This window comes from Rhinoraja longicauda, chromosome 13, assembly GCF_053455715.1.
Source record: "Rhinoraja longicauda isolate Sanriku21f chromosome 13, sRhiLon1.1, whole genome shotgun sequence".
Taxonomy (NCBI): domain Eukaryota; kingdom Metazoa; phylum Chordata; class Chondrichthyes; order Rajiformes; family Arhynchobatidae; genus Rhinoraja; species Rhinoraja longicauda.
This window is the reverse complement of record NC_135965.1, coordinates 29,375,029-29,394,016: the sequence shown is the minus strand read 5'-3', so window position 1 is coordinate 29,394,016 and position 18,988 is coordinate 29,375,029.

The following is an 18,988-nucleotide window of genomic DNA, read 5'->3' as shown; positions in this document are numbered from 1 at the left end:
ATGTAATGCCTAGCTGCCTCCTCCAAGCTCTGTTGGCTTGTGCCAAATGTATAATTTGCGACAAGATTGCATCAATTCTTCTTTTAAAGTTTTAAGATACTCCCACGTGCTACTGGAGAGGGAGAGAGTTCCATGAAATTTTGGACTGTACAATCAGAGACAGGTTTGTGATTCGTGCAAGAGTCAAAAGGATCCATCCTTTTAGGATGTCAACATCCTGTCAGCAATGCACTGAAACATGTGACTGAACAAAAAATTCCATACCAAGCCATGCACAGGTTCCACACAAACTGCGGTTTAAAACTAGGTGGTACTGGTATTCCAATACAAAGCATGTACAGATAATTATGGCCCTGAAGGAAGTCATTCAGAACAATTGGTGTCCTTTTGTAAATGTGTGAAGTATGTACATTCTCCCTGTGACTGTGTGGGTTTCCTCCGGGTGTTCCGGTTTCCTCCTTCATCCCGAAGACAAGCGTAATTTTTCAGGTAATTTAGTCTAGTTTAGTTTAGTTTAGTTTAGTTTAGAGATATGGTGCAGATACATGCCTTCGGCCTATTGAGTCTGCACCAACCAGCAATCCCTGCACATTAACACTATCCTACATACATTAGGGACAATGTTTTACATTTATACCAAGCCAATTAACCTACAAACCTGTACATTTTTGCAGTGTGGGAGAATGGTCATGGGGAGATCGTACAAACTCTGTACAGACAAACACCCATAGTCAGGATCGAACCCAGGTCTCTGGCTCTGTAAGCCAGTAGTTCTACCGCTACGCCATCGTGCCGCTACACTACCGTGCCGTCACACATAATTGGCCTCTGTAAATTGCCCCTAGAGTGTAGGGAGTGGAACTAGTGTGAACGAGTAATCATTAACTCAGAGGGCTAAAGGGTCTGTTTACATGCTGTATCCTTAGTTTACAGTTTGGGAGTACTTTAAAACTTTAAAAGAAAAATGGATGCAATTGATTCAAACTAAACTAAACACTATATCGCCTCTGGCTAAAATTGGTGCCACTTAGCTTTTTATCTTTTCTTACCCTTAATGGTGTAACACCATAATCTGCACACTGAAATTTGTATCTTTGCACAACCTGTTGTACCTGAATATGTCTTGATTTTACTCATGTATAGCATGATTTGACTGGATAGCAGTCAAAGAAAGCTTTTCACTGTATCTTGGTAGACGTGGCAATAAAAAATCAATACCAATGCCAATATTGAAACATGTTTTCCACAGTCTCTTTAAACACACTGGGGCCCCATTCATCCACAGTCTATTTAAACACACTGGGGCCCATTCATCCACAGTCTCTTTAAACACACTGGGGCCCATTCATCCACAGTCTCTTTAAACACATTGGGGCCCGTTTGTTCACAGTCTCTTTAAACACACCAAACCCCATTTCCTGAGCTTGGAGCACAGTGTGCAGTTCTGGTCACCTAGCTGCAGCTATAGGAAGGATGTTAATAAGATGGAAATGTTGTATTACTGGGACTGGAGTACTGGATTTTTAAAGTGAGTGAGTTTATCGGGGTACCTGTATATAAAATCATGAGGGGCATAGAAAGATGAATGTTCGCAGTCTTTCCCAGGCCAGGGCAGTCTAAAACTAGAGAACATAGGTATAAGGTAAGAAAGGAGAAAATTGCAGGGAACTGAGGGGCGTTTTTTTTTACACAGAGGGTTATGAAAGTAGGTGCAGTTGCGACATTTAGAAGACATTTGGACAGGTACATGGGTATAAAAGATCTAGAAGGTTATGGGCCAAATGCAAGGAAATTGCACTAGCTAAGATTGGCAACTTAGTCTGCCTGAGCAAGTTGGTCCAAAGAGCTTGGTTCCTTGCCGTGTAACTCTATGACTTTATAGTTCTGTTCCTGTCAGAACAGAAAAGATTGATGGGAAATTTAGTTGGAGCATTTCAAGATTATTAAAGATTTTAATGGAGGGAATATGAGGAGAACGGTTCCAATGGGAGTGATGTCAGTCACTAGACGTCAGAGATTTGAGATGATTAGCAAAGAGGAGAGCCATAACCATTTATAATTAAAGGGAACTGTAATGATCTGGAATGCACTTCTGTAAAGCAAGATGCAACTAGATAATAACAAACAAAAGGAAGTAGGTACAGAGTAAATAAAGGTAAATAGTTCAGAACTTGGGGATAAGAGCAGATAAATAGGCCATCTGTAGCATGGAAATGAAACTTTGAAACAGCAATGCCAATACAATGAAACAAACTTTCATTTTCTCTGTTGTATGAATACCCCTGTCCTAAGAACGTGCTTGGCATAGAACAAGATGTCAGAGGAAAATGATGAGCGCAAAACAGAGAAAATTTAAAAACGTTTTGCAACTATGTGACACAATATACAAGGATTGCTGGAAATCTGAAATGAAAGAAAATGTTGAAAATGCCTCAAAGATTAAATTCAGAGAGGAACAACATTGACCCCATTATGATCTTGCATCATGCTATAATCTTACATAAGAACTGGCTAGTTCAGATACGAACTGGAAAAGCTGGTTATCTGAAATTATTGCAATCATTGTTGAATCCAACAAGCTTTAATAAGCTTTGTCAGAAAAAGAGGTGTGGTTGATCCAGCATCACAATGGTGTAGGAGACCAGAAATAGATGTTGCAGTGGAAGTGGTGGTAGAGTTAAAGTGATTAAATTACTTCCTCCATTGTCTGGCCTAGGGCTTCTTTAAGGGCCTGTCCCACTTAGGCAATTTTTTAGGTAACTGCCGTAGTTGTAGCAGGTCACCGAAAAATCGCCGACTGGACCCCTGTAGGACAATGTCTACGATAAGCTACAACACCCTACCACCTATTCGACATCAAGCTACGCCAACTACTGACAACCGGCAACCCAATCGTCGTGAGTAGGACGTCCACCTACCACCGCATCTACAACAACCTATGACCACACTTACAACAACCTACGACCGCAGAGGCGACAAGCTACGACAACCAAAGTCAACCTACGTCAAGCTTCCACAAGCTACGATCCTGAAGACTGAAGACAATTCACGTTTCACCCAGTTTCCCTATAAAAGGGGGTGTATGGTAGGGTTTCCAATCATTCTGCATCATGACTATTTGAAAGTGATGTCATGAGAAACTACTCTGAAATACAATAACTTCATACATCATTTTTCTGTAAAAATATCAAGAATTTCCTTTATTTAAACAAACAAAAAAAAATTTAAAGGTTGATAAGAACATACAAAAATATTGTAATAAACTTTAATAAATTTCAATAAACTTCAAACTTTGGAACTTTAAACAGAATACAAGATTCTCATCCACGTGATACTCCTGAGCAGCTGACCCAAACTCCCTCAAACCGCACCAACTGATTGCCCGTAATTCTTATTCATCTGTGTAAACTTTCTCCCCTGCCCAACTACCTGAAGACCACCTTAGTCCTACTCCTTCCATCAAGTCATTTTCTTGACTCCCATGTATTTGCCAACGAACCACTCCCCCAATCTCATTAATCAAATGCCTGACCATCACACGATAGTGTCCCCAGATCTCTCTAATCTTCCCTCTCACCCTTCAGCCTGTCCCTGACAGCCACTCTCTGTCTTCAACTCACCAGGTACAAATTCGCAACTGCATCATCTCTGCATAATCTCCTCTGAATACCCTGAGAGAAACATTATACACCTCTCCCCCCCTACCCCACCATCTCTTCAGGTTACAATTTTACAAACAAATTTACAATGACAATTCTTCACACACCCCATCCATTAGGTATATTAGTTTCATTCATCGGAAATCCAAATCTGCCTTTGGCTAAAATACTATTTTTTTTACATTTGTTTTATGATTAATTATATATCCATGGCAACTGAACCACTTATTTTGAAAACACTGTGATACAGCAGACATCATCAATGTTAGTGTAAGGTAAATCAGGTTCAAGAACTGATGCTGTGGCCTGATAAAAGTACAAGTATATTATTGAACCATGTCGCTCTGGGTCAACCCTTGCACTGCACTGTGCTCAGCCACGACGCCAAGTTTCCATGCTGCCTAGAGTTGCCCACATTAAGGAAATTCCTCGATGCTTTGTCAGATGATGTACCACTTCACAACACCCGACACAACCTAGCTCCAGTACTTTTAGAGCTTTAAACAAAATGGAAAACACACTATTATGTCATAATTTTAATTGCTGGTGCATCGAGGCAATCCTTGCAAGTTGACAACATGAGTTTGAAACAATGTTTACAGTCTCGGTCCACTATCATTTGTTATGTTTTCATTTGTTATCATATGTTATGTTTTCATTTGTCTTCATACCTTTGTGTGTCCGACACAAAACCACAGCTCTCAGCCCCACACTGACACAGAACAATGAGCTAACTCCTGCCCAGCACTGGAGCCTGTCAGAAACTGCTCACACATAATGCCTAATGTGCATAAGCTATAGAAAATGGTCTTGCCTGATGCTTTGATGTATGAAAGGGGTATGAAAGAGCAGAAACCAGAAGGGCAGATGTCTGTATTGTTCTCTTTCAGAACTCCACAGCAAACTAGCTCGACAGGTCAGGCAAGTGTGTGTCGCTGCAGTTAGACCTTAGTTTAAAAACATTCTTTGGCTTCAATTCAGCAAGTAATGCTAAGGTATTATTACTTCAGTAATGTAAACAAAATGTCGCTCTCAGGCCATGCTGCTGCAAAAACACACAAGGACGAAAGCATGACACAGGTGCACGTGTCGATGTGCACATACACACAAGTTCAATTTTGGAGAGATAAGAGTCTGCAGGTGCTGAAACCTTGCACAAATAAATCAAACTGCTGGAGGAAATCAGCGGTCAGGCAGAATCTAATCTGAAGAAGGGTCCTGACCCGAAACATCATCTGTACACTGCATCCTGATGATAATTACATTAAATACAACAATGAATGCAAAATGGTTCATAGATTGTAGTACAATCCAAAGTAGTGCAAATAAAATATGAAATGGAATAACCAAATGAGATAAAGCGTAAAAGTACGTGGCAGCATCTCCAAGGAGGGGATGTGACAGAGATGACTGGTTCAGGAGTCTAAAAAGTGTAAGAAAATAGCTGTAGATGCTGGTACAAATCGAAGGTATTTATTCACAAAATGCTGGAGTAACTCAGCAGGTCAGGCAGCATCTCAGGAGAGAAGGAATGAGTTGAGACCCTTCTTCAGACTGGATGTCAGGGGGGCGGGACAAAGGAAGGATTTAGGTGGAGACAGGAAGATAGAGGGAGAACTGGGAAGGGGGAGGGGAAGAGAGGGACAGAGGAACTATCTAAAGTTGGAGAAGTCAATGTTCATACATTGTTTTCACACAGAGGGTGGTGGGTGAATGGAACGAACTGCCAGAGGAGGTAGTTGAGGCAGGGACTATCCCAAGGTTTAAGAAACATTTAGACCGGTACATGGATAGGACAGGTTTGGAGGAATATGGGCAAAACGCAGGCAGGTGGAACAAGTGTAGCTGGGACATGTTGGCCGGTGTAGGCAAGTAGGCCAAAGGGCCTGTTTCCACACTGTATGACATGATGACTCTGGGACATTTAGACATCGAGCCTTTCAGGCACTGGCATTTTCTCCCAGAAGGTAGAAGAGAGAAAAGGGAACGGCCATGGCATCAAGCATGCTTGATGATATTTCCACTCTTCCTGATGCAATGTACCATGAAGATAGACTGGATGGAATGAAGTGATGAGCCTGTGATGATCTGGGCTGTGTTCACAAGTTCACAAGTTATAGGAGTAGATTTTGGCCATTCGGCCCATCGAGTCTACTCCACCATTCAATCGCGGCTAATCTCTGCCTCCGAATCCCGTTTTCCTGCCTTCTCCCCATTCACCACTCTCTGCAGGTTCAGGTGCTTTCTTCATCAGCACATCAATGTGAACAAACCAGGTTAGCTTGCTGGTGATATGAATGCCACTAAACCTGAAGCTTGAAGAGTCTAATAGTAAGAAGGAAATCGCAGTGGATTTCAAGCAACCTCACATTAACTGGGTGAGTAATGGACAAAGAGCAGAATTCTGAAATGCTTTTTATGCAGTACTAGACTAAGGTGGACCCATTGGGCCAAAATCTCTCGAGTGGGCCTCTCCTGGGTCAACCCTCCCCCAACTGACAATCCTGCAGGCCCGGAAACCCTCTCCAAATGATGAAGCCCGTTGCCAGGCGGGGAGTGTCCCCCGGGGCCGTGGGCGGGCGAGGGGGGACAGGGAAGGGAAGAGGGTGCCACTCACCCCGGCCCCTGTGCCACCAGCGCTGCAGACCCAAAGCCTCTCCTGCATTGGTCTAGCACCCTCCCCTCCCCCACTCCCACCCCCCCACTAACCCACTCACCCACTCCACCCCCTCAACTCCGCTCCCCCCACTCACTCCCCCTCACCCCCCCTCCCCCCACCCCACTTCCCCCTCCCTCCCACCCCACCCCCTCCCCCTCCCCAGACTCCCCCTCTCCCAACCCCCACTCCCCCCCAACTCCACTCCGCCCCCACCCCCACTCATCCTCCCCTCCCTCACTTCCCCCCTCCCCACTTCCCCCCTCCCCCACTTCCCCCCTCCCCTCCCCCCTCCACTCACCCATCCCAACCCCCCTCAACATCAATGGGTCCCAACCGCGCAGGCGCGGACCAGTTGGGTTCTGCGTACGCGCGGATCTGGCGGCCATCTTATGTAAGTATTAGATCAACGGGACCCAACTGCACAGGCGCGGACACGTTGTGTTCTCTGCACGCGTGGATCCGGCGGCCATCTTACGTAAGTATTAGATGAACGGGACTCAGCTGCTCAGGCGTGGACACGTATTAGATGAACAGGACTCAACTGCGCAGGCGCGGAGCCGTTGGGTTCCCATTGTGACGTTAAATGTGCGCAAGACGGGCGCCGATCCTCCCGGCGGGAGGGGGGAGGGGGAACGCATGTATTAAAGTCAGCGACAGCTCTTCGGCTATTCCCATCACTCTGGCGCGTGCCGCCACCGGCGGTGATCGTGGGCCCCCCTCCCTCATTGGCCATCACTCCGGCGGGTCCCATTATGACATCACACGCTGAACATGGCAAGGTAATTTTTTTAATCGCTGTAACTTGAAAAATATAAGACCAATTTGAATGAAAGTTTGTTGAACACTTGCCAGGACAATGGTGAGTAAGGTGGTCCTAAAATTGTTGCGCTATCGTGTGCGTGTGGGTGAAAACCACACCCATAAACAAAGGAAACAAACAAGCGCACAATTTAAGGAACAAACAAGATGAGAGTTTTAGTAATTTTAGATTTAGATTTAGAGATACAGCGCAGAAATAGGCCCTTCGGCCCACCGGGTCCGCGCCGCCCAGCGATCCCCGCACATTAACACTATCCTACACACACTAGGGACAATTTTTACATTTACCAAGCCAATTAACCTACAAACCTGTACGTCTTTGGAGTGTGGGAGGAAACCGAAGATCTCGGAGAAAACCCACGCAGGTCACGGGGAGAACGTACAAACTCCGTACAGACAGCACCCGTAGTCAGGATCAAACCTGAGTCTCCGGCGCTGCATTCACTGTAAGGCAGCAACTCTACCGCTGCGCCACCGTGCCGCCCTCTACATCTAATACATCTAATGTATAGATGTTTCAAGCCCAACAGGTCATGTGGTGATTGTGACCATAATTTCAGAAATTGATTCTGGAAAAGTAGAAAGAGTAGTAATATAATTGGAGACAATATAATAATAATTGACAATATTATCTATTTAAAAATGTATGACTGTAAAGATGTAAACAGGTGATGTACCTATCTCCAATAAAAAATTTATTCAAAAAAAAAAAAAGAAAGAGTAGTAATGGGAGAGTATTTTGAGGCAGCATGGATAATTTATTGTAATGGAAAAAGCCAAATATAGGCCAAGAATAAACAATAAACAATGAGCTAAGGCAAAGTTTAATAGCCTAAGGAATATTTCAGCAAAAGTGGAATGGAAAAAGCTCCGTGAAAATAAATTATTGTCTGTGCAGCAGAAGGCATGCAACGTTCAGATCAGATACGTTCCCATTAGATCTCCATGGATGGCAAGGAATGTGCAGGCCAGGATAAAGGAGAGAAGGTGGAAATCATGTGACAAATTTGAAAGCTCAACATCACAGCAAGTCTAGAGAGATATAGAAGAAGCATGGGTAAATGTAAAAAGGAAATATGGAGAACAAAGAAGAAAAAATATTAGCACGTAAAATTGGGGAATATACATCCACATAATCCTGAATGTGGAAGGATAGAGTAAAAAAAGCATTTGGAATAATTGCCTTTTTATGTATGGGCATGAAGTCACAGAACAAGCAGATCGTGCAAGAATGTATGAAACATTATTTATGTCACCAAAAGAGTGATGTGTACAGTTCTTGCCACTACATAATTGGAAGGATGTGCTAGAACTATGAGAGTGCAGGCAAAAATTTCAAGGATGTTTGCAGGGCTAGAAATGTATACTTATGAAGAGGGATTCGTTTGGTTGGAATTAGAAACATAGAAACATAAAAAAATAGGTGCAGGAGTAGGCCATTCGACGCTTCGAGTCAGCAGCGCCATTTAATATGATCATGGCTGATCATCTAAAATCAGTACCCCGTTCCTGCTTTTCCCCCATATCCCTTGATTCCTTTAGCCCAAAGAGCTAAATCTAACTCTCTCTTCAAAACGTCCAGTGAATTGGTCTCCACTGTCTTCTGCAGCAGAGAATTCCACAGATTCACAACTCTCTGGGTGAAGAAGTTTTTTCCTCATCTCAGTCCAAAATGGCCTACCCCATATTCTTAAACTGTGACCCCTGGTTCTGGACTCCCCCAACATCGGGAACATTTTTCCTGCATCTTGCATGTCCAATCTTTTAAGAATTTTCTGTTTCTATAAGATCCCCACTCATCCTTCGAAATTCCAGTGAGTACAAGCCCAGTCGACCCATTCTTTCATCATATTAACCTGGTGAACCTACACTGCACTCCCTCAATAGCAACCATGTCCTTCCACAAATTAGGAGACCAAAATTGCACATAATACACCAGGTACGGTCTTACCAGGGCCATGTACAACTGCAGTAGGACCTCCTTGCTCCTAAACTCAAATCCTCTCACAATGAGGGTCAACACGCCATTAGCTTTCTTTACTGCCTGCTGTACCTGCATGCTTACTTTCAGTGACTGAGGTACAAGCACACCCAGATCTCGTTGCACCTCCCCTTTTCCCAATCTGACACCATTCAGATAATAATCTGCCTTCCTGTTCTTCCCATCAAAGTAGATAACCTCACATTTATCCACATGATACTGCATCTGCCCATTCACCCAACCTATCCAAGTCACCCTGCAGCCTCATAGCATCCTCATCGCAGCTCACACCGCCACCCTGCTTTGCTTCATCCGCAAACTTGGAGATGTCACATTTAATTCTCTCGTCTAAATCGTTAATATATATATTATAAATAACTGGGATCCCAGCACCGAGCCTTGCGGCACCCCACTAGTCACTGCCTGCCATTCTGAAAAGGACCCGTTAATTCCTACTCTTTGCTTCCTGTTTGCCAACCAGTTCTCTATCCGTGTCAATATCATACCCCCAATACCACGTGCTCAAATTTTGCACACTAATTTCTTGTGTAGGACCTTGTCAAAGGCTTTCTGAAAGTCCAGATACACCACATCCACTGGCTCTCCCTTATCCATTCTACTTGTTACATCCTCAAAAAATTCCAGAAGATTAATCAAGCATGATTTCCCATTCATAAATCCATGCTGACTTTGACCGATCCTGTCACTGCTCTCCAAATGCGCTGCTATAACATCTTTAACAATCGACTCAAGCATCCTCCCCACTACCAATGTAAGGCTAACTGGTCTGTAATTCCCCGTTTTCTCTCGCCCTCCTTTCTTAAAAAGTTACCTTGGTTACCCTCCAGTCCACAGGAACTGATCTAGAGTCGAGAGAACATTGGAAAATGATCACCAATGCATCCATGATTTCTAGGGCCACCTCCTTGAGTACTTTGGGATGCAGACCATCAGGCCCTGGGATCTGCCTTCAGTCCCAACAGTTTACCTAACACCATTTCCTGACTAATGGCAAATTTATATGCCCTTTCCTTGGATTTAACACTAGCCTTGATTTCCCTCATTACCCACGGTTGAGCCACCTTCCCCGTTTTAGTTTTTTGCCAGACAGGGTTGAACTATTTTTGGAGTTCATCCATGCGGTCTTTAAATCTTTGCCATTGCATCCCCACTGTCAACCCTCTAAGTATAATTTGCCAGTCTAACGTAGCTAAATCCCATCTCATACCATCTCAGACCTTCAAAGTCTCCTTTCTTTAAATTCAGGACCCTAGGCTCTCTCCTAATGCAGAATTCCACCATATTATGGTCACTGTTGCCAAAGGGGCTTTGTTTAAGGGAATTATTCTCTTTTGAACAAAGGAGATAGCATAGAGATTTAAACAAGGTGTATAAACTTTTGAGAGAGATCATTCGGGTGAGCAAGGGGCCATATTTCATTTTGCAGAGAGAATATAACCAAGACAAGTTGATTGTCTTCAATGTCGGGAGCCCCGACCGCCCCGACGTGGCAACTCCAACAGCCTGACCGCAGGAGAAGATGGAAGGGGAAGAGTAAAAGACATTCTGGCCTTCCATCACAGTGAGGAGGGGACTGGAGGAGACTCACTGTGATGGATGCTTCTTTTGTTTGGTGTTGTGTTGTTGCATTTTTATTGCTTATTTTTATTGGTCTTATTGTTGAACTGTGGGTAATTTTTCATTTCACTGCACATTTATGTGTATGTGACAAATAAATTGACTATTGACTATTGAAATGGACAGAGGGAAGTTGAGGATTTTTGTTTTTGCCTTAATGAGTAGCGAAAGTCTGGAAATACACTGCCTGCTGGAAGGAAAAAAATCCTTCATTACATTTTCAAAATGCATGGGAGACCATTTGAAGAGGCCTAATTTACATCTATAGTCCAAGAATTGGAAAGGAAGAATAAACTAATGAATTATCACATATAATTTACACCTACAGTTTCTGAACTTGTTTTCTAATTGAGTATTTTGCACTAATGTCTTGCTTTTATAACCTTTTTACTTTCCCTGCCTGGTATAATTCTGCCTAATTTATATTGTGTGTGTTGATTGAGTCTATATGCCTGCGGTGCTGCTGCAAACAAGATTTTCATTGTACTTGCACCTCACCATACTTGTGCATATGATCATAAACTCAACTTGACTTGATGTGTACGAAGGAACTACAAATGTTAGTTTAAACCGAAGATAGACACAAAAAGCTGGAGTAACCCAGTGGATCAGGCAGCATCACTGAAGAAAAGGAATAGGTGACGTTTAGGTCGAGCCCTTTCTTCAGACTGGGAGTCAGGGGAAATGGAAATGAATATTGACGCTGAAATAGAGAAACATAGAACGAATGAATGAAAAATATGCAAAAAGCAATGAAGATTAAGCAAAGGTGAAGCCCACAATGGTCCACTGTTGGCTGTGCGCTAGGTGATAACGAGTAATACTGCCAGTGAAATGCAACAGGTGGGGGAGGGACAGAGAGAGAGGGGATGCAAGGGTTACTTGAAGTTAGATAAATCAATATTCATATTACTGCCTTGTAAGCTGCCCAAGCGAAATATTAGGCGCTGTTCCTCCAATTTGCATTTGGTCTCATTCTGACAGTGGAGGAGAAACAGGACATACTCAGCTCACATTTATTACATGTTATCAAGCATCCAACACCTTTACTTTATCATACCGCATAAACAGCAACCAATAAGTAGAACTTTCCTCTGTTTAAGTATTTTGAATTGTATAGATTTACACCAAAATTATTGAACAGAAGCAGGACATTTGAACCAACAGATTCAGTATTCATGCTACAGACAAGCCTCCTGGCCATATTTATCGTCCATGCTCCCTTGTGTACTTATTGCCTGACTCTTCCATCATACTGCACAGCAAGTGTACAAAGTGGATATCATCTTCCTGATGCTGTTTTGGTGATTGTGCTTCAAAAGTACTGCAGGGCTTAGAGGCATCCTGAAACCGTGAAACATGCAGCAACAATGCAAACATTTACCATTACAAAAAAGAGCAACACTCATGCCTCAAGAACATTGAAAATATTTTGCTACACAACTAAATTCGAGAGCATGACATTCTGTAACTGAAGAAACTATTTTATTTCCATCAGCGAACATAAACAAGATACTTTATTGCTGTGAGAAGTTGAAGTGTTATCTTGTAGAACACTGGCTGAGTGCAGCATAGTTTCCAGTGAATATCTGAGCTTTTCCTTCTGAATTGCAGTTTCTGAGAATTAATGGCCCATGTAATTGTCTTTAGTTCCTGCCTCAAACTCTGCTCGTTGACCGCAATTATATCCCTCAGTCTGTCCAAGTCGGAACTAACTCTTGGAAAATCAGGCATCTTATTTGTCTCTGAACTGTCCTTGTAAAACATATATTCGCCATCTTCAACTGTGCTAAAGCCTTCTTCCATTACATCCCTGGTCTGCTCCCCTTTCCCAAATCCTCTGCTGTTGAACTCCTCAACCATGCCTTTATTACATCAGTCAAATAATCCAATCCCCACACAATGTTCCAGTCCCCACACCTTGCATTGACAATCAACAGTGCAGCAAATGGGTAGCATAAAAAAAATCAAACTCAGCCACAATACCCTCTGGCTATTTTTGAAATGTGTAATTCTTCTCCAAATAGTAACCAAGACAATTCTGAAAAAGCCTCTCTCCGTTCAACCATCCACAACTCTGTAACTCACTGAGAACTATTTAACATGACACAAGGTGAGTAGGCTGTGATGGCAGATATACACCGATCAGCCAAAACATTATGACCTGATGAGCAAAAGCATTATAACCACCTGCCTAATATGCTGTTGGTCTTCCTTGTGCAGCCCCATATGCAGCAGGGTGCGATGCACTGTGCATTGTGAGACATTCCTCCCGTGACCACCAGTAAAATTTTCTGTGACTTGTGCCACAGACCTTCTGTCGGTTCGGACCAGACAGGATAGCCTTCGTTGCCCTCGCGCATCGATGAGCCTTGGGCGCCCAACACTCTGTCGCCGGTTTGTGGTTTGTCCCTCCTCGGACCACTGTCGGTAGGTACTCACCGCTGCTGACCGGGAGCACCCCACAAGCCTTGCCGTTTCAGAGATGCTCTGACCCAGTCGTCTGGCCATAACAATTTGGCCCTTGTCAAATTCGCTCACGTCTTTACTCTTGCCCATTTCTCCTGCATCCAACACATCAACTTCAAGAACTGACTGTTCACATGATGCCTAATATATCCCACCCTTTGACAGGTGCCATTGTAACAAGATAATCAATGTTTTTCACTTTGCCTGTCAGTGGTCATAATGTTTTGGCTGATCAGTGTATATATATATATATATATATATATAACTGATAAAGCACTGACCTTTTCCTGCAAATTGGATACCCAGAAATGACGGGGATTACAGAGAGTGGTGGACACTGGCCAGTCCATGACATGTACTGACCTCCCCACCTTTGAAAGGATCTATAAGAAGCGCTGCATCACAAAGGCTGCCAATTTCATCAATGATTCACATCACCCTGACCATGCTCTCTATTTTCTTCGACCATCGGGAGGAAGGTACAGGATCCTGAAGACTGCAACCACCAAATTCAAGAGTAGGTTCTTCCCAACAACCATCAGGCTCTTGAACACTGTACAACACTAACCTCAGCAATAAACCTTAGTGACTGTGTCTTTAGTTGCATTGCAGACTTAATTTTGTTTTTACTAGTATTACAATTATTAACTTATTGAATTTTGTTGATTAATACATTTATCTCTGTATATTAGGTTTATGACCTTGCCCAGCTGCTAGAAGTAAGAATTTTATTTTTCCATTGTCAATACATATGACAAGTAAATCCTCGAGCTAAACTCTAGATTCCCTCGGCACCTGGATTTGCCTTTTGTGCATCCCATATGACTAATCCCAGTTGACTTTTCCTAAAAAATCTCCACTCTCGACTCATGCAAGAAGTTGCAAATAAATCATGCGTGATTTTTACCTTAATGGTTGTCAAGGAGCCCAATTTGTGTTCTTTGATTCTTTGTAATTCAGAATTCTCAGAAGAGATGTCAATGACTCTTCACTGAAACCTTGGGTTTCACCTTCCAGAATTGGCTTACAGAACCATGATGTGGACAGTCCAGTGCTCAAAAGAGAATGATGATAATTTCCTCTTTAAACCTGCTTTATTTTTAGATTAAGGTAATGTTGGAGTAACTCAGCGGGTCAGGCAGCATCTCTGGAGAGAAGGAATGGGTGACGTTTCAGCTCGGGATCCTTCTTCAGACTGATGTCAGGGGAGGGGGCAGGAAAAAGATAGATTGTAGTCGGAGACAGTAAGACTAGTGGGAGAACTGGGAAGGGGGAGGGGATGGAGAGAGAAAGCAAGAGCTATCTGAAGTTAGAGAAGTCAATGTTCATACTGCTGGGGTGTAAACTATTTTTAGTTTAGTTTAGTTTTGTCTGGTCTAGTTAAGTTTATTATTGTCACGTAGCAAGGTACAGTGAAAAACGTTTATTGGGTGCCATCCAGTCAAAGAAAATATTGTACATGAATATAATCGAACCTTCCACAGTGCAGAGATAGAAGATAAAGGGTAGAACATTTAGTGCAAGATAATGTCCGATAAAGTCCAATTAAAGATAATTCAAAGATCTCCATTGAGGAAGATGGGAGGTCGGGACTACAATCTTGCAGATGAGAGGACTGTTTAGTTGAGTTGCCTGATAACAGCTGGGATGTAACTGTCCCTAAAGATGGAGGTATGCATTTTCAAACTTCTGTACCTCGTGCCTGATGGGAGAGGGGAAAAGAGGGAGTGACCAGAGTGATTAGCCAAGGTGATTGGTCCTTGATTATGCTGGAGGCTTTGGCGAGGCAGGGTGAAGTGTAGATGGAGTCAATGGAAGGAAAGATGGTTTGCGTGATGGTCTGGGCTACATCCACAACTCTCTGTAATTTCTTGTGATCTGAGGTGGAGCTTTTCCCAAACCAGGTTGTGATGCATCCTGATGAAATGCTTTCTGTGGCACACCTGCAGTAGTTGGTGATGATTTTTGTGGACCTCAATTTGCATACAGGGCAAATAGATCCACAGAGGACGCCATCTCACTGGCTCTTCACACTGTCCTGACTCACCTGGATAGACAGGGCACGTACGTGAGGATGCTATTCATTGACTATAGCTCTGCCTTCAACACGGTCATCACCAAGCTCATCACCAAACTCCACCAGCTAGACCTCAGCTCGTCGATATGCGACTGGATCCTGGACTTCCTGCTGGAGCGACCGTAGGCAGTGAGAATGGGCCCGCACCTGTCCTCCACTATCACCCTGAGTACCAGTGTCGAGTTCGACTTCGCGTTCGCAGTCAGTTGGATGACAATAATCAGAGACGGCACAGACTTTACCTGTTAGTTTATTAGAGATCTCGTTGACAGGTTTCTAAAAGCACACACAGAGTTGCGGACTCCGGGGCCAGTGGAAACGTGTCACACCAACCCCTAGAATTAAGCCCCTTTTATCCCCCAAAACCGCAGAATTCACAGTTATTTACAAGTATCACAACCAATCAATATTGGAATTAAGTCAGTTTTCCCATATAAGGTCCTAACATGCTATTGTTCAAGGTTTAGTCGGCGTCTGTTTATTGTTTATGTTCTTTATACATTGTGTTTTTCTCCTCTGAAGACGAGCTGGAACATTCTGCGGTTTGGGCTACTGATTACTACTAGCTTTAGCAAGCTCAGCATATTTGTGATTACGTAGCCTCAAGCAGGTGTGTGAGAAACAGAGACCCTCAAGCATGTGCTTTAACCTAGCACAATGCTGCAAAGCCCATGCGGAGTCTAGTGGCTGAAGCAAAGAAAAAGGACAGATCTCCACACCAGCACACCACAGGGCTGTGTTCTGAGCCCCATGCTCTACTCCCTCTTCACACACGACTGTGTTCCTGCATTCGACACCAACACCATTGTCAAGTTTGCAGACGACACAACGGTGATCAGGCTGATCAACAACGGTGATGAAACAAAATACAGAGTGGAGGTGCAGAACCTGGCGGACTGGTGCTCTGATAACAACCTGTCCCTAAATACCACCAAGACCAAGGAGCTGATCATCAACTTCCGTAGGTCACACAACGGGGAATAGGCCCGATCTTTATCAACAGAGACAGTGTGGAGAGAGTGTCCAGCTTCAAGTTTCTGGGCACTCACATTTCAGAGAACCTAACAAGGTCCAATAACACTGCTGCGCTGGTCAAGAAGGCACAGCAACGACTGTTCTACCTAAGAACACTGAAGTCAAGTCAAGTCAAGTCAAATTTATTTGTCACATACACATACACGATGTGCAGTGAAATGAAAGTGGCAATGCCTGCGGATTGCGCACAAAAAAGAATTACAGTTACAGCATATAAATAAAGTTAATAAGTTACTATAGTGTAGACAAAAATTTAGTCTCTGGGGTTATAAAAGTTGACAGTCCTGATGGCCTGTGGGAAGAAACTCCGTCTCATCCTCTCCGTTTTCACAGTGTGGCAGCGGAGGCGTTTGCCTGATCGTAGCATCTGAAACAGTCCGTTACTGGGGTGGCAGGGGTCCCTCATGATCTTGCTTACTCTGGATCTGCACCTCCTGATGTATAGGTCCTGCAGGGGGACGAGTGTAGTTCCCATGGTGCGTTCTGCCGAACGCACTACTCTCTGTAGGGCCATCCTGTCCTGGGCAGAGCTGTTCCCAAACCAGACTGTAATGTTGCCGGACAGGATGCTCTCTACAGCCCCAGAGTAGAAGCAATGAAGGATCCTCAGAGACACTCTGAATTTCCTCAGCTGTCTAAGGTGGTAAAGGCGCTGCTTTGCCTTACCCACCAGTGCAGCAATGTGTGTTGCCCATGTCAGATCCTCTGTAATGCGGACTCCCAAGTATTTAAAACTGCTCACCCTATCCACAGTAGACCCATTTATCTCCAGTGGCATGTACGTCCTTGGATGTTTAGCCCTTCTGAAGTCCACAATCAGCTCCTTCGTTTTAGTGACATTCAAGAGGAGGCTATTGTCCTGACACCAGAGTGCCAGATCAGCCACCTCCTCCCGTTAGGCCTTCTCATCGTTGTTGGAGATTCGGCCCACCACCACAGTGTCATCAGCAAACTTGATGATGGAGTTTGAGCTGAACCTGGCCCCACAGTCATGTGTGTACAGGGAGTACAGTAGGGGGCTAAGTACACAGCCCTGGGGGGATCCTATGTTCAGAGTGAGGGAGCTAGATGTGTGTTCCCCCATCCTGACCACTTGGGGCCTGGCGGTGAGAAAGTCCAGGACCCAGGCACACAGAGGGGTGCTAAGCCCCAGTTCCAGCAGCTTCTCAACCAGTCTGCTGGGGACTATTGTGTTGAATGCTGAACTAAAGTCCATGAACAGCTTCCTCACATAGCCCCCCTGGTTGTCCAGATGAGAGAGAGCGGTGTGTAGAACCTGGGAGACCGCATCATCCATGGACCTGTTCGGACGGTATACGAACTGTAGTGGGTCCATGTTGCGAGGAAGGAGGGCGCAGATGTGCTTCTTGACTAGCCTCTCAAAGCATTTCATGACAACCGAGGTGAGGGCCACCGGTCGGTAGTCATTTAAACACGCTGGAGAGGCATGTTTACCCCAACAGCTGCTGACGACATTCTACCGCTGCACAATAGAGAGCATCCTAACACATGGCATCCCTGTGTAGTATCTCAGCTGCATGGAGGCAGAGAGGAAAGCTCTTCAGCGGGTAGTCCATAGAGCTCAGAGGACCATCGGAACACAGCTACCAGCCTTGGAGGGCATCTACAACACACGATGCCTCAGAAAAGCCACCAGCATCCACAAAGACTCTTCACACCCCTGCAACAGTCTGTTCAAACTTCAACCATCGGGCAGATGCTACAAGGCCTTCTACGCCCGCACCTCCAGACCCAGGAACAGCTTCATCCCCAGGGCCATAGCTGCTATGAACCAGTCCTGCTGAGCCAGATGGTCACATCGCACAGTGATCCGGCACAGATCTACTTGCACTTTATTCTGTTTTAATACTGTTACAATTTGTTTCATTGGGTTGTTTAAATTAATACTGACTAACTAATTAAATTATTGCATCATATGGAAGGCGCATTCCCAATCTCGTTGTACCCCTGTACAATGACAATAAAGATATATTGTATTGTATTGTATTGTGGACATGCCGGATTTTCCTAAACCCATCTAAGGAAGGAGAGGCGTTGGTGTGCTTTCTTGGCCATAGCTTCGATGTGGCTGATCTAGTTCTATTGCTGGTGATATTTAATTCTGGGAACATAAAGCTTTCGACCATCTCTACTTCGGCACATCAATGTATACTGGGGTATGTGTACTGCTTTGCTTCATGAAGTTAACCACAAACTCCTTTGTCTTGCTGACATTGAAGGGGAGATTGTGTCCTGGCACCAAGTTACACGGTTCTCAATCTCCTTTCTGTACTCGGTCTCATCATTATTTGATATCCGGCCCACTACGGTGGTATCACCTGCAAAATTGCAGATTGATTAAATAATTCAAATTTCTATCTTCAGCATTTTATAACTGTCTACTAAATTTAAATTTCTGTTGGAGTAGCTTCGAATTTGTTGGCCCAGTTCATTCTGTAATTTTTGAGATGACCTTTTTTATTATTTGCACAATTTTGACATCTGCAAATATGTTTTTTAATATCTTCATCTTTCTTCTGACCGCCCACCTCGCCAGCCCACATCACAGCCAACATAACTCTGCTGTTAAGTACAAGTTGAGCTTAAAAAGTTGAGCTGAACTTTGTTTTTTTCCCCTCTGCTCAAGATGT